At 53.1% G+C, this 16,134-nt stretch overlaps 1 protein-coding gene across 3 annotated transcripts in view; it reads right to left on the bottom strand.

Annotated features, from left to right (window-relative positions):
- The window catches only part of EVI5L (ecotropic viral integration site 5 like), a 34,894-nt gene extending 20,927 nt beyond the window's left edge, over positions 1 to 13,967 (bottom strand). For 2 of the 3 annotated variants that reach the window (XM_054464373.2, XM_054464374.2), the window contains exon 1: positions 13,789 to 13,953. The gene's annotated coding sequence lies outside the window, so the exon portion shown is untranslated. Of the gene's footprint in view, positions 1 to 13,788 lie in introns of all 3 variants that reach the window. The other variant, XM_054464375.2, reaches the window with a different exon arrangement.
- Positions 13,968 to 16,134: the final 2,167 nt, after the last annotated feature.

Genomic DNA, 16,134 nt, shown 5'->3' with positions numbered 1-16,134 from the left:
GTCACCCAGGCTGGAGTGCAATGGCGCAATCTTGGCTCACTGCAACCTCTACCTCCTGGGTTCACGCAATTCTCCTGCTTGATTACAGGTGCGTGCCACCACGCCCAGCTAATTTTTGTATTTTTAGTAGAGACGGGGTTTCACCATGTTGGTCAGGCTGGTCTTGAACTGCTGACTTCGTAATCCGTCCACCTCGGCCTCCCAAAGTGCTGGGATTACAGACGTGAGCCACCGCGCCCGGCCGAGCCTCAGTTTCTGATTTTAAAAATCAGAACCCCGGAGCCGTCCACCAGCAGAGGTTGTTCAGCTATTTATCACGAATGTGTGTGTATTTCATACAGGAAGTGAAATGTATTAAATACGCAGGGCTGAAACTTGCAGTCTGAGAGGCAGGAACCTTCTGATCCCACCGGAACTTTCTCGCCACTCATCCCCAGACTCTCTCAGTGGAAACCATCCTCCTGAAGCATGTGTGCACGCACAACACACATGCCCTCTCACACACACTCTTCACAGCCACCCCACTCCCTCACGCATGTACACACATTCACACCCACTGCCACTCACGTACAAACTCTCACACATACACATGCACACACTTGGATACACACACCCATGCCTAGTCTCACACACACACTCACACACCTATAACACACATGCACACACTCGACACACACACCCATGCCTATTCACACACACACACCTATACACACACTTGACACACACCCATGCCTATTCTCACACACACATTCACACACCTATACACACATGCACACACTCGACACACCCATGCCTATTCTCACACACAACCTATACACATACATGCACACACTCGACACACCCATGCCTATTCTCATACACTCACACTCCTATACACACACATGCACACTCGACACACCCATGCCTAGTCTCACACACACACCTATACAAACACATGCACACACTTGATACACACACCCATGCCTCACACAGACCTATACACACGCACACACTCGACACACACACCCATGCCTATTCTCACACACACACCTATACACACACATGCACATACTCGACACACACACCCATGCCTATTCTCTCACACGCTCACACACCTATACACACACATGCACATGATACACACACCCATGCCTATTCTCACACACACACACTCACACACCTATACACACATGCACATACTCGACACACACACCCATGCCTATTCTCACACACACGCTCACACACCTATACACACATGCACACACTCGACCCACACATGCTCATCCACAGTCACACGTTTACACATATGCACACACTCGGATACACACACACCCAGTACCTTCACACACACACGCACACACTCAATACACACATACCCATGCACATTCACACATACACATGAACACACTCAGATACACACACACCTATATACCTTCACACACACATGCACACACTCGATATACACATGCTTATGCATATTTCCACACACACATACAAACATACTCATATACACACACACCCAGTACCTGCACACACACGCACTCAATACACACATACCCATGCACATCCAAACACACTTGATACATAATTTGCACACACATCCATGCACACACTTGATACATACACACCCACACATTCACACATTTTTCACACACATGCACACACTTGATACACACCCATGCACATTCACACACACTTGATACACGCACACTCACACAATTCACACACATATACACACACTTGATACACCCCCACACAATTCACACACAGACATGCACACACTTGATACACACACATTCACACATCCCCACACACATGCACACACTTGATACACACATTCACACACACATGCACACACTTGACACATACACACATGCATACATTCTCACACACGCACACGCTGGATACATACCCATGCACATTCATACACATGCACACATGCACACACACCTATGCATATTCACACACTCACACATATACATGCACACACAACACACACACCCAAGCACATTCACACACACAGTACACAACTTATACACATGCACATGACATACACTCACACACTCAGGCATACATAGATACTCTTTCACACTTCTCAACACAAAACATACCCATTGACACACACTCTCGCATCCACACTCAGGCACACACACATTCATTCCCACCCATCTACACACACGCACTCACACACACTTCCTGCACCGAGCAGCCCTCACTCCCTGGGAACACAGCAGGTTTGGGGTGGAGGTGGGCTGCTGTCCTGATTCTGTGGGCGGCCCTGCACCCCTCCCACGGTGCCATGACGCTTGCTGGCTCAATCACTCCTTCCTGGTGCTGACTGAGGGCCACCTGAGGGCCGGCTACTGTCTAGGCAGGAGACATGGCAGGGAGCGAGGCAGGGGAGGCCCCATCTCCATCTCCCCATGCTGGATGGGCACGGGCCTTGGCAACCCACCCACTGGCCTCTGGGTCTGGGGTCGCAGCCTCTCCATGTCCTTAATTTCAATGCTTCACCCTCAACTGCTCCTCAGCCATCTGAAGGGGGGTCCTGGACCCTGTCCCTGCCAGCCCCCACTCAAGCCACACCTCCACAGGGCCACCTACAGCTTAGGAAGCTGAGCCAGGCCAGAGCACTGGAAAGGGGCTGTGTCTGGGGGTTGTGGGGGGCGTGGGGACGGAAAGTGCTGGAATGCTGGGCATCTTTGACTTCCGTTTTGCTTTCCCTCTCGGGGGCACTGCCGCGCATGCTTCCTCCTTCCCTAAGCCCCCTCCCACCTGGCTGATGAGGACTAGGCTCCTGGCTTCACTGCCTCACTGGCCAGGACTTCTCAGTCTCCCATGTGGCATCTCTTCCTCCCCGGGTCCGTCCTTGGCCTTGGTCTTGATGCCCTTGGGGATCTCATTCTTGGGGCTTAAATGACCCAATGTATGTCACCAGCTTTTCCTTTCTCTCAAGAACTGGCCAAAGTTGCCAAAGTTGCCAGAACAGCTCCATCGGCCCCCAGCCCACCCTCCATTCCATGTTCTGTGTTTCCCCCACAGAGGCAGGAATCACCCGTGCCCTCTTGGAGTGTCCGGGGCAGAGACCAAGAAACAATCACCCAGACCCTCCTTCACAGATTGAGATAAACGCTTGCAGTAAACAATACGGTAGGATGGAGAACAGTCAGGCAGTTCCTCAAAGACTTAAACACACTGTCACCACGCCACCTGGCAAATCTACTCCTAGGGCTCAACGCAAGAGAATGGCAAACATCTGTTCACAGCAGCATTGTTCACAACAGCCAAAAAGCAGAAACAATCCAAATGTCCATCAACGGGTGAATGGATCAACAAAACATGGTCCACCCAGACAGTGGAATATTACTTAGCCATGAAAAGGCGTGAAGCACCGAGACAGGCCACAGCATGGATGAACCTTGAAAACAAGGCGCTCAGTGAGAGACGCCAGACACCAAAGGCCACACACTGTGTGACTCCCTTTGTACGGAATGTCCAGCATAGGCAATCCATAGAGACGGAAAGTGGATGTGTGGTCACCAGGGGCCAGGGGAGGGAGGAATGGGGAGAAACTGCTTATGGGTATAGGTTTCTTTTTGGGGTGATAGAATGTTCCAGAATTAGATAGTGGTGATGGTTGCACAACACAATTGGAATAAATGTCACCAAACTGTAAGCTTTAATGGGATGATTTTTTTTTTTTGAGATGGAGTTTTGTTTTTGTTGCCCAGGCTGGAGTGCAATGGCATGATCTTGGCTCACCGCAACCTCCACCTCCCGGGTTCAAGTGATTCTCCTGCCTCGGCCTCCCGAGTAGCTGGGATTACAGGCATGTGCCGCCACGCCCAGCTAATGTTGTATTTTTAGTAGAGACAGAATTTCGCCATGTTGGCCAGGCTCATCTTGAACTCCTGACCTCAAGTGATTCACTCGTCTGGGCCTCTCAAAGTGCTGGGATTACAGGCGTGAGCCACTGCGCATGGCCTAGGTTTGCACTTTAGAAAGACCCTTCTGGCCCCTCATGCGGAGATGCTCTTCAAATTCAATGCTTTCCTGACAGAAGCAGGCCCCTTGTCCTACTGCGGGTGCATCTATCTGGGACCCCGGTGCCACCTGCCACCTCCACCCACCCACTCTGGCCAGGCCTGGGTGTTCCCCTCCTGCCTTCTCATGTTCTAGAGCTCAGCCAAGCCTACCACCCACACCCCACACCTCACTCCCAACTGGCCTCTGCTCTCCAGGCTAGAAGCTGCTGTCTTTTTGTTGTTGTTGTTGCTGTTGTTGCTTTTAGAGGCAAGGTCTCACTCTGTTTCCCAGGCTGGAGTGCAGTGGTGCGAGATCCTGGCCTCAAGTGATCCTCCCACCTCAGCCTCCTGAGTATCTGGGACCACAGGTATTCGCCACCATGCCTTGCCAATTTTTCTATTTTTTCGTAGACATGGGGTCTCACTATGTTGCCCAGGCTGCTCTTGAACTCCTGGCTTCAAGTGATGCTCCTGCCTCAGCCTCCCAGAGTGCTGGGATCACAGGTGTGAGCCACCGTGCCCCGCCAAAGCTGCTATCTTGATGGCGCCTGCCACGTCCATTGAGCTTTCTGTCCTTTCTGATGCTCTGTCCATGGGGCCACCAGAACCATACAGAACTGCAGCTCTCGACATGTCATGTGCCTGCCTAAGACCCTTTAGCAGCTCCCAATAGTGAGATGGAGCCCAGATGTCTGTGCAAGACGTACATGCCCTTCTCAGCCTCGCCTCTTTCTGCATCCCTGCCTGGCACACTCAGCCCTCCAGGCACATGGGTCTCCTGGTGTCTGCCAGTGTCTGTGCACACTCTGTTCCCTCTGACTGGAAGGGCATTCTCCAAGGCCTGGTTTGGATTTTTTTTTTTTTTTTAGATGGATGGAGTCTTGCTCTGTTGCCCAGGCTGGAGTGCAGTGGTGCGATTTCGGCTCACTGCAAGCTTCGCTTCCTGGGTTCACGCCATTCTCCTGCCTCAGCCTCCTGAGTAGCCTGGACTACAGGCACCCGCTGCCATGCCTCGCTAATTTTTTGTATTTTTTAGTAGAGACGGGGTTTCACCGTGTTAGCCAGGATGGTCTCGATCTCCTGACCTTGTGATCTGCCCGCATTGGCCTCCCAAAGTGCTGAGATTACAGGCATGAGCCACCGCACCTGGCCAAGGATTTTTTTTTTTTCTTTTTAGAGACAGGGTTTTGCTCTGTCTCCCAGGCTGGAGTGCACTGGTATGATCATAGCTCACTGTTCACTGCAGACTTGACCTCCTGGGTTCAAGTAATCTTCCCGCCTCGGCTCCTCAAAGTGCTGGGACTGTGTCTGGCCGGTTTGGCCATTCTTTCTGTGAAACCTTCTCTGTCAACCTCCCTTCTTTCAGCATCCTGGCTCGCTTCTCCCCTCTCTCTCCCTGAAAACATCCACCCCTCTGCCTATACCCAAGCCCAATGCACATTCTATGGCAATTATTTCTATACGTGCCTGCCTGCCTGCCCTATGGGTCCTGCACGATTTGAGGACAAGAGCCTCTCTTCTTAATTCTCTATTCCAAGCCCTTAATGCACTATCTGGCATTCAGTACATGCTCAACAAACGTTTGTTGAATAAATGAAGATGAAACTTTCCATGTCACTCAGGCAGGTGATCAAGGTCAACATCAACAGTGATAAGTCACGTGGCTAACACGTACCCTTGATAGGATGTGACAGGAAGGACCCTTCACCCCTGTGGTCTTCCTCCCCAAGACCCCATTCTAACCATGAGAAACACCAGAGAGGCTGGGCATGGTGGCTGACACCTGTAATCCCAGCACTTTGGGAGGCCAAGGCCGGCGGATCACTTGAGGTCAGGAGTTTGAGACCAGCCTGGCCAACATGATGAAACCCTGTCTCTACTAAAGATACAAAAAAATTAGCTGGGCGTGGTGGCACATGCCTGTAATCTGAGCTACTCAGGAGGCTGAGGCAGGAGAACGGCTTGAACCCAGGAGGTGGAAGTTGCAGTGAGTCGAGATTGCACCACTGCACTCCAGCCTGGGTGACAGAGCGAGACTCCATCTCAAAAAAAAAAAAACAAACAAACAAACAACCCCCCCACCCCCCCGCAAAAAAAACCAGACAGATCAGTATTAGAGGACATTCTACATAACACCTACTCTGCCTTCCTCAAAACCGTCAAGGTTGGCCGGGCACAGGGGCTCACACCTGTAATCCCAGCACTTCGGGAGGCCAAGGCGGGCAGATCGCCTGAGGTCAGGGGTTCGAGACCAGCCTAATCAACATGGAGAAACCCCATCTCTACTAAAAACACAAAATTAGCCGGGCGTGGTGGCACATGCCTGCAATCCCAGCTACTTGGGAGGCTGAGGCAGGAGAATCACTTGAACCCAGGAGGCGGAGGTTGTGGTGAGCCGAGACTGCACCACAACTGCACTCCACCCTGGGCAACAAGAGCAAAACTCCATCTCAAAAAACAAAAAACCAAAAAACCAAACCAAACCAAACAAACAAAAACGTCAAGGTCACGAAAAGCAAGGAAAGTCTGAGAAACTGTCACAGTCCAGAGGAGGTTAGGGAGACATGACGACTAAATGTCATGTGGGATCCTGGGATGGAAAAAGGTTACTGGGAAAAAACAAAGGAAATCTGAATGAAGGGTGGACTTTAGTTAATAATAATATATCAATACTGGCCCATTAACTACAACAAATGTATCATATGAATGGAAGACATTGACTATAGAGGAGACTGGGTATGGGGCATATGGAAACTCTGTATCGTCTTCTCAATCGTTCTATAAATCTCAAAGTGTTCTACAAAATAGTCTTATTTTATTTTGTTTTATTTATTTTTTATTTTTTGAAAAGGAGTTTCACTCCTATTGCCCAGGCTGGAGTGCAGTGGTGCGATCTCGGCTCACTGCAACCTCCGCCTCCCAGGTTCAAGCGATTCTCCTGCCTCAGCCTCCCAAGTAGCTGGGATTACAGGTGCGCACCACCACGCCCAGCTAATTTCTGTATTTTTAGTAGAGATGGGGTTTCACCATGTTGGCCAGGCTGGTTTTGAACTCCTGACCTCAGGTGATCCGCCCACCTCAGCCTCCCAAAGTGCTGGGATGACAGGTGTGCGCCACCACACCCGCCATTTTATTTTATTTTTGAGACAGGGGTCTCACTCTGTTGCCCAGGCTGGTCTTGAACTCCTGGCCACAGGGGATCCTCCTGCCTCAGCCCAAGTCTATTTTAAAAATAATAATAAAGGATGGGCGCAGTGGCTCATGTCTGTAATCCCAGCACTTTGGGAGGCTGAGGGGGGCAGATCATTTGAGGTCAGGAGTTCGAAACCAGCCTGGCCAACATGGTGAAACCCTGTCTCTATTAAAAATACAAAAAAAAAAAAAAAATTAGCTGGGTGTAGTGAGGCATGGCTGTAATCCCAGCTACTCCGGAGGCTGAGGCAGGAGGATCGCTTGAACCCAGGAGGCGGAGGTTGCAGTGAGCTGAAATTACGCCACTGCACACCAGCCTGGATGACAGAGTGAGAGACTCCGTCTAAAAAAAAATGAAAGAAATAAAAATAGAAATTTCTGTACAGTGTAAGCAGAAAAGCCAACGACGGCTTTAACACACAAGTGCCATATGGCACAGAGAGTCCCTTGACTAGGCTGAGGAAGAAGAAGGATTTGAACTCGGATTTCTGACTGTACAGCCTTTGCCCTAAATCCACCTGCTGTGCTGCAGCTCTGTCTGTATTCTTTTACTTTGGGAATGATACATGTATGTGAAACCCCAAGTGCAGGGGTTACTCAGTGAAAACAGTCATTATTTTTCAACGGCGAGAGAGGGTGAGCACATATGATGCATCTTTCAGTCTGTGGCATTTTCAGAGACACCAATGAAGACCCCGAGTTTCCTTTCCATGTTGTTTCCTTTCCTCCCCTACCCCCCATTTCCTTCTTTTTTTCTTTTCTGAGACAGAGTCTTGCTCTGTAGCCCAGGCTGGAGTGCAGTTGCATGATTTCGGCTCACTGCAACCTCCGCCTCCTGGGTTCAAGCACTTCTGCCTCAGCCTCCGGAGTAGCTGGGATTACAGGCGCACGCCACCACACCTGGCTAATTTTTGTATTTTTAGTAGAGACAGGGTTTCGCCATGTTGGCCAGGTTGGTCTCGAACTCCTAACCTCAGGTGATCATCCCGCCTCGGCCTCCCAGAGTGCTGAGATCACAGGCGTGAGCCAGCACGCCCGGCCCTACCCCCCATTTCTGATTCCTCCACGTCTAATGATTACCAGGGACACAGACTCATTTTGGAATCAAAAGCCCAAGATGCCACGTGACCCCGATTTGTCCAGCCTGACCGACTGCTGCTGTCTTGGCTGGCTCTGACCTCTGGGGAAATGGCCCAACCTAGCACCTTAGGTCCTTTCTTCCTTGGCAAGGGGTGGGCAGACAACTGACAAGTGAGCTGCCCCTTGGATAACAAGAACAGCGGCTTGAATTCAGAGGTCCCTGCCTGATCTCTTCTTGTGCCCAGTCTAGCTGCTCCTCCACATGGTTCTGGAAGTTTCCATATCCCTGGCCTTGGAGTGTAGGTTGTTATCCCAGATCTCTTGGCTCTAGGTGAGAACTTCAGAGCTTGCAGCCTGGGTTCAAATCCCTCCTCTATCCCTTTCTTTTCTTTTTCTTCTTCTTTTTTCTTTGAAACCGAGTCTCCCTCTGTCACCCAGGCTGGAGTGCAGTGGCACGATCTTGGCTCACTGCAGCCTCTGCCTCCTGGGTTCAAGCAATTCTCCTGCCTCAGCCTCCTGAGTAGCTGGGATTACAGACGCCCACCACTATACCTGGCTAATTTTTGTATTTTTAGTAGAGACGGGGTTTCACTGTGTTAACCAAGCTGGTCTCGAACTCCTGACCTCAGGTGATGCACCCGCCTCAGCCTCCCAAAGTGCTGGGATTATAGGTGTGAGACACCGCTTCTGGCCTCCTCTACCACTTTCTATCTTTGTGACCTTGGGTATGATGTATTTTGCCTCAATTTTTTTGTTTATTTTTATTTTTATTTTATTTTTAGAGACAGGGTCTTGTTTTGTCACCCAGGCTGCAGTATAGTGGTACAATCATAGCCAACTGCAGCCTCCAACTCCTGAGCTCAAGTGATTCTCCCGCCTCAGCCTCCCAAGTAGCTGGGACTACAGACACTTGCCACTATGTCCAGCTAATTTTGTTATTATTATTATTATTATTATTTTTGCAGAGAGAGAGTCTCACTATGTTGCCCAGGTTGGTCTCAAACTCCTGGCCTCAAGTTATCTCCCTGACTCGGCCTCTCAAAGTGCTGGGATTATAGGCGTGAGCCACTGCACCTGGCCTGCCTCAGTTTCTTTATCTGAAAACAGGGCTAATGACAGTATCTACCTAACAGTTTTTGTTGGAAGGAATCAATGAGCTTAAACCTGTCATGTGCTTAGGACAAGCCTGACCTATGATATTTATTCCCTCCTGGATGAAAAGTTCTACTAGGGCAGGGGCTGGGGCTGTCTAGCCCACTATTGGATCTTCAGAGTCTAGCAGGCATCCCATATTTGTGGGATAAATAAATTCCCCTCTTCAACAGGCCCTCCCTTTCTGTTTAAAGGGATCCTGTTTAAAGATTAAACACAGTAAAACTAGAATAGTCATTATTGATAACAATAGCAGCAACAGCAGCACACACCTTTGGCTACAATCTGAGAAATGAACCATTCTGACCTGCGGAATCCTTTCTGACCTAAAAAAATATTTTCTTTCTTGTAATCTGACCAGATTACTTTCGTCTATTATAATACGTTCCCTTCTGGAAAATCCCTCATTTTTCTTTTTTTTTTAAATTTTTAAAATTTGTATTTATTTCTTTGAGATGGAGTCTCGCTCTGTTGCCCAGGCTGGTGTGCAGTGGCGCGTTCCTGGCTCACTGCAAGCTCTGCCTCCCAGGTTTAAGCGAGCTGGGGCTACAGGTGTGCACCACCATACCCGGTTAATTTTTTGGTATTTTTAACAGAGACGGGGTTTCACCATGTTGGCCAGGCTGGTCTCGAACTCCTGACCTCAGGTGATCCACCCACCTCGGCCTCCCAAAGTGCTGGGATTACAGGCGTTAGCCACCGTGCCGGGCCTCAGATTTCAATGAAACACTCTCACAAGCATATCGTGGCATGCTGAGAAATGAATGAAAGTGCAGGTGAGTCATGCCAATGAGGCCTTCCAAATCTCCCTCAAAAGGATAAGTCTCTTCCCTGACCCTGATGAATTGAGTTAGTTCTCCCTGACCCTGATGAGCTGAGTTAGTTCTCCTAAACTCACCTCCTTCCTTCTATTGCCCGGGCTGCTAGCATGTGTGTGCTGCAGTCTTCCCTGGGAAGGGTGGCTTTGCTGCCTTTCCAAGTTCTCCCAACTAGGGATCCCCTTTGCTGGGGAGCCCCCCACCATGTGTGCCAAGTGTACAGATGGCACTGGGGACACAAGGGCCTGTAGTAAGACGCCTATCAAAGGAAGTACAGGGACACGCCTCCCTGAGTGCACCACACTTGCTCCTGCCTCTTGGGCGTGTGTCCAAGCACTTCTGCTGCCTGGAACACCCTTCTCTGCCACGCCTGCCTGTGACCTGGTCCATACGTCATCCCTGCTGTACCTTCCCCAACACCCCAGGGATGCATCAGGCTTTTTTTTCGGGCTCCTATTGCAGCCTGCTGTACATAATTCTGTCTCATGCTCCCTGCAGCAGGCCTCAGGCCAGGATGGCAAGGGCGCGTGCTGCAATCCTGGTTCCTCCAAGTTTTGGGGAGGATTAAATGAGATAATATGTCAATGGTGCTTGGCATGGTGCTGAGCACGTGGCGGGGGCCGCCGCATGCCAGTGAGAGGACTTTAGATGCAGAGAAGGGACCACATTGTACACATCTTACATTCCTTCACACCCCAACATCTGACTCCAGGCCCAGGGCTTCCCTGTAACAACTGGCATCTCTATTCTGCAAGAGGAAATTGAAATATACATTCCTCCTCATCCCCCTGCACCTCTCAAAGCTCACAAACAAAGATGCAGCTCCGCGAGCCCAGTCTTGGGTAAAACTGCGTTTGTATCACTGACAAGCCCTCCTCGTGGTTTCCTATAGAGTTCACAGTCATTCCCGGGAAGACTTCATACCCCACTGTCTCTGCACAAAATTCCACCCTGGGGAGGCTGTAGAGTTTAGTTTCCTGTGCGTAAGAGATACCACGTGACCTTCAGGAGTCTTTTCCTCCACGCCTTCCTTCAGCAAGTGGACAGAACAAACCTCTTCCTACCCGGCGTCAGAGGAGTATGTGGGGCATCAGAGATCTATGTGGGGCCTCAGCATGGCTATCCAACAGCCCCTCATGCCCACTCTGTTCCCCGTGGTCCTCCTGGGAAGACCCTGTGTATAACCACAAGTCCTGCAACAGACCATCTCTCATCTTCATTCTTCCAGCTCTGATTCAAGCTGGCTCCCTGCAATACAGCTCAGCCCTAGGAAGATGGCCACTTTCCAATGAAGTGTCAACTAAGACCCCAGCAGGTACCTGGGTGGCCAGTGATTCACAGGAGCCCATAGGACTCCCCTCCAAGACCTTACACACAGCACCCGGCGAACACACAGGGCCACACCCTAGCCTCCCTGCAGTTCCAAGTTCTGTTCTAAAAATTTAGCTGCTCTCCCCGCACCCCAGTTTCCGATGGGGAAGTTGAGGTACTGAGCCGCAATGAGCTTTTTCCCGGGTGGTCCAGAATCCGCTAGTGAATACAAGGAAGCCTGGGCCTTTTATCTCAGGGTTTCCGAGTACGGTTATGTTGTCAGAAGGACCTCAGATGCACAGTGCCCAGGCTGCGCGGGACTGGACTGGCCCAGCTCCTCACCCCCTGCAGTCCTGGCCACAGTGTCGTGCCAGCGTCTCCTCTCCTGTCTCGTCTCATCCCTGTGCCAGGGCCAAGCCACCTGCGATCCCTTCCAAACCACCCTCTGCTGACCACAGAAGCCCAGAGGAACCTACAGGTTGGACCCTGAGGCCAGAGCTGGGAGTGGGGAGGGCGGCGGGATGGATGGGAAGAGCCACATAAGACGGAAAGACACAGGGACACGGGTCCTCTAGCTCAATCACAGCCCGGCCGACGGGGAATAAAACGAAGCAGACAACTCATTCATGTTTCACTCGAGCCTCTTCAGCACATTTTTCCCTTCTGAAAATATTCCTTAACAAAGAGCTGCCTGCTTCTGGCAGGCCCCAACCCAGGTCTCAAATGCCAAGATAGAAGGAAGCTGTTTTGTTTTGGCGAAACACACTAGTGGTGGGTGAAAGAACTCACTCGGGCTGTCAGAGGCCAGCTCTGAGGAGCAACCTGGACCGCCCTGCTGGCTCTGGCATTTGAGACTAGTAGGCGTGATGGGGTCAGGAGGCTGGGGGCAGACTTCAGGACGGAAGCCAGGAGCTGTGAATCCTCTCCCTTCCCGCCAGGGGGTGGCATAAATCAGGGGGCGGGCAGTGGTTCCTTCGGGACACTAGTGTAGGAGAGAAAGTGAGCGTCCTTCCCTTTGAAAGGGCACAGCTGGGAAGGATGGATAACTTGGCAGAGGCCTGGGGCAGGTTCCCACAGGGGCAGGTGCTGGGGGATTCTGGGGGCCTGTCACCCTCCAGGGCTCCAGTGTGGGCGCTGGTTTGGTGGAGGGGCAGGTTGGCTTCCTGGGGCGCGGCAGGCACCTCATGGTCTCTGGAGTCTCTGCTTGAGCTGGGGGAGCTGTCGGGGGCTCTGGGAGGGCCTGGACAGATGGGATCTGAGGAGGGGTGCAGAAGTGTTGAGTGGGTGGGGGCAGGGGCAGATATGCCTGGGGTCTGTGTTGGAGCTCTTAAGTTTTTCTGTGTGTGCTGGGGGATCTAAGCGATCCACTGTGTGTGTGTGTGTGTGTTTAGGGTTTTCAGAAAGATGGGTGGCTCTGGATGGGGAGTGGGGTGGTTCAGAATATCCATCGGGAGGTCTTGAGCATGGGTGGATTTTTCAGGATCCAGGAGCCAGGATCCAGATGGGGCAGGATCAGTGGAGCTACCACAGTGTGCTGGGTGGACGCCGGGGAGTGGTGTTTAGGGGTGCCCTTGGGCATGTGGCAGCTGGGGTGGGAGATGGGCTAGCAGGCTGAGCTGAGGGCTGTGGGTAGGGGTAGGAAATCCGACTTACAGAGGCCAGAGAGGGGTCCTGTGGGGTCAGCGTGGGGCGGGTAGGGCCCTGAGGGTGGTCTCCTTGGGGAGAGGTGGGGGCAGTTGTGGGCCCAAGACAGGAGGACGTGAAGTGAGGGGGTGCGGGGAGGGGGTGGCAAGTGTTGTCCAGAAGGGAGGGGTCCTGAGAGATCAGGGCAGAAGGTGGACGGGGGTTCTTGGGCTTGGGGGGCGCTTCTGAGGGGCTGATCGGCGGAGTGGGGGGATGGGGAGCCCTGAGGGGTTTCCCGGAGAGGAGTCCTGAGGGTCACTGCAAAGGGTGGACGGGGGTCCTGGGCCTGCGGGGTCCTCACGGGGAGGGGACGGAGTGGGGGAGGGGGATCCTGCAGGAGCTCCCGGGGAGGGGTCCGGAGAGATCGGCAACGAGGGTGGGCAGGGGCCAGGGTCCCCCGAGGGTCCCAGGCTGGGGATGCCGAGGCTCCCAGCGCGGGTTCCGGGGCACGACGGCCCGAGTTGCGGTCCTGCCGATTCCCCGCGGGCCGCATCGCGGAGCCGCCGGCCTGAGCAGGCGCCCGGGAGGCCCGGCCCGCGCCGCCCTACCTGCGCCGAGCGCGCCGCCATCGCCGTGCCGAGCCTCGCCGCCCCGGGCTGCGCCGCCGGATCTCAGCCGCGCCGTTCGCCCCGCAGCCCCGGCCCGGCCCCCTCAGCTGCCCCCCGGGACCGCGGCCGCCGCCGGCTCCGCCGCTGCCATTTCACCCGCTGACAGGAGCCGCTGCCCCGCCCCCGAGGCCCCATCCGCCAATTCACCGCCCCCAGGCGCCCTGGCTCCGCCCACCAGCCAGGAGTGACGGGGTGTCTGACCAATCCGTGGCTATTCCGTGAGGGGAGCCCTGGCTACGTTCTGAAGGTTGCCGCCTCTGAGAAGAGAGCGAATTGAAATGAGGGAAGGGATGAAGGACAGGTAGTTTTGCGTATCGGAATGAGGAATCCTGTTGATCAACACCCGGTAAGACCAATAGCAAGGAAAGGGGGGCTGTGTCCGTGAGGAAAGGCTGCGGCCCTGAAGAACACCAGGCAGACGCGGCCAAGCGTTTGGCACTAAGCCCCGCCCAGAGCCGGGCTTTCTGCCCAATGACGAGACGCCCCGAGACGTCCATTATTATCTGCCCCTCAAACCTGGGCCCTGGCAACCGTTGGGGGCGCTGTAAAGAAGATTGACACCTAGGGAACCAATGTTACTGAAGGAGGGCGGGAAAGTGACACTCTCTGACCAATGGGTATGTGAGATTGGTGGGCGCATTGGCGTCCTGGGCGGTGGGGCTTGAGGCCTGGGTTGAATGAAATGGGGGTGGGGCTAAGAGGAGGGCGTGGCCTAGGCCAGAGATGGGGCGGGGTCAAGCAAGGGAGGGGCTCGGGGGTTGGGTCTGAGAAGGGGCGTGGCCAGAAATCCTGAAGACTAAGTGGGGACGTGATGGCACCGTGTCGTCTAGGAGCCCAGTTCTGTGCTGGGGACGGGGCGGTTGGTATTGGGGGGGGTCCCATAAAAGATTAAGGCCCGTCCCCTGTCTTACTCCAGGCCAGGTTAAGTGTGTTCTCTGAAGCTCACAGCGCCGCGTGTTCCTCCATCAAAGCTCGGATCTCGCCATGATCGTGGGGAGGGATAGGCCCTCCCATTCCCCATCCTCCCAGGCTGATAGATCCTCGGGGAGTCGGGATGCAGGGCCTAGGTCGGGTCTCTTCCGGGTCCCCAGCATGGAAACTGCTTATAAACGTTTGATGAATGAATGAATGAATGAATGAATGGGCCCGTGACTCTTTTAACAGAGAAGGGAGGGGTGGAGAATCCCTCAAGCTAGAGAGGAAATCGTAGGGACAGTTACTGACAGCGGGCAAGACTGAGCAAAATGGACTTATTTCCTCCCCAAGATGTAGGGATGGGCCCTGGAGGGGGTGGGGCAGGGAAGGACTTTGTCACAGCAGAAAGGGTGACGTCATAAGTGTGTTTTTATTTATTTTTCAGAGACAGGGTCTCGCTGTGTGTCCCAGTGTGCAGTGCAGTGATGCGAACATAGCTCAATGCAGCCTCGAACTCTTGGACTCCAATGATCCTCCCGCCTCAACCTCCCCAGTAGCTGGGACTACAGGCGCGTGCACATCATGCCCGGCTAATTTTTTTGGTAGAGTCTGGGGTCTTGCTATGTTGCTCAGGCTAGTCGGAAACTCCTGGTGCCAGGTTCTCCCACTTCGGCCTCCCAAAGTGCTGGGATTACAGGCATGAGCCACCTCGCCCAGCTAGACGTCCTAAGTTCAGAATGGGGAAGGGAGGGCTGGACCCAGGGAGAGGCATGTCAGGACTTCCTAAGGTCTGAGAGCTCAACCTTCTCTGTAGTAGAAGACTCTGTGCTGCCTTGCAAGCAGTGACTGACATCCACGTATGGTCCCGGCCTCTGTCCAGCTTTCTCTGCCTCTCCCTCCCTCTTCCTGTCTATTTTGCATCTGCCAACGTTCTGGAACTGTTAATAAACCTCCCCAGGGTCTGGGGGCGGTGGCTCACGCCTGTAATCCCAGCACTTTGGGAGGCCGAGGTGGGCAGATCACGAGGTCAAGAGATCCAGACCATCCTGGCCAACATGGTGAAACCCCGTCTCTACTAAAAATACAAAAATTAGCTGGGCATGGAGGCGGGTGCCTGTAGTCCCTGCTACTTGGGAGGCTGAGGCAGCAGAATCGCTTGAACCTGGAGGCGGAGGTTAAAATGAGCTGAGATCGCGCCACTCTACTCCAGCCTGGTGACAGAGCGAGACTCCGTCTCAAACAAAACAAAACAAAAAACAACCCTAGGCTGGGCGTGGTGGCTCACGCTGGTGACCCTGTAATCCCAGCACTTTGGGAGGCCGAGGTGGGTGGATCACCTGAGGTCAGGAGTTCGAGACCAGCCTGGCCAAC

Source organism: Pongo pygmaeus, chromosome 20, assembly GCF_028885625.2.
Source record: "Pongo pygmaeus isolate AG05252 chromosome 20, NHGRI_mPonPyg2-v2.0_pri, whole genome shotgun sequence".
Taxonomy (NCBI): domain Eukaryota; kingdom Metazoa; phylum Chordata; class Mammalia; order Primates; family Hominidae; genus Pongo; species Pongo pygmaeus.
Note: the sequence above shows the minus strand (reverse complement) of the source record. Positions and strands in the feature narration are given on the sequence as shown.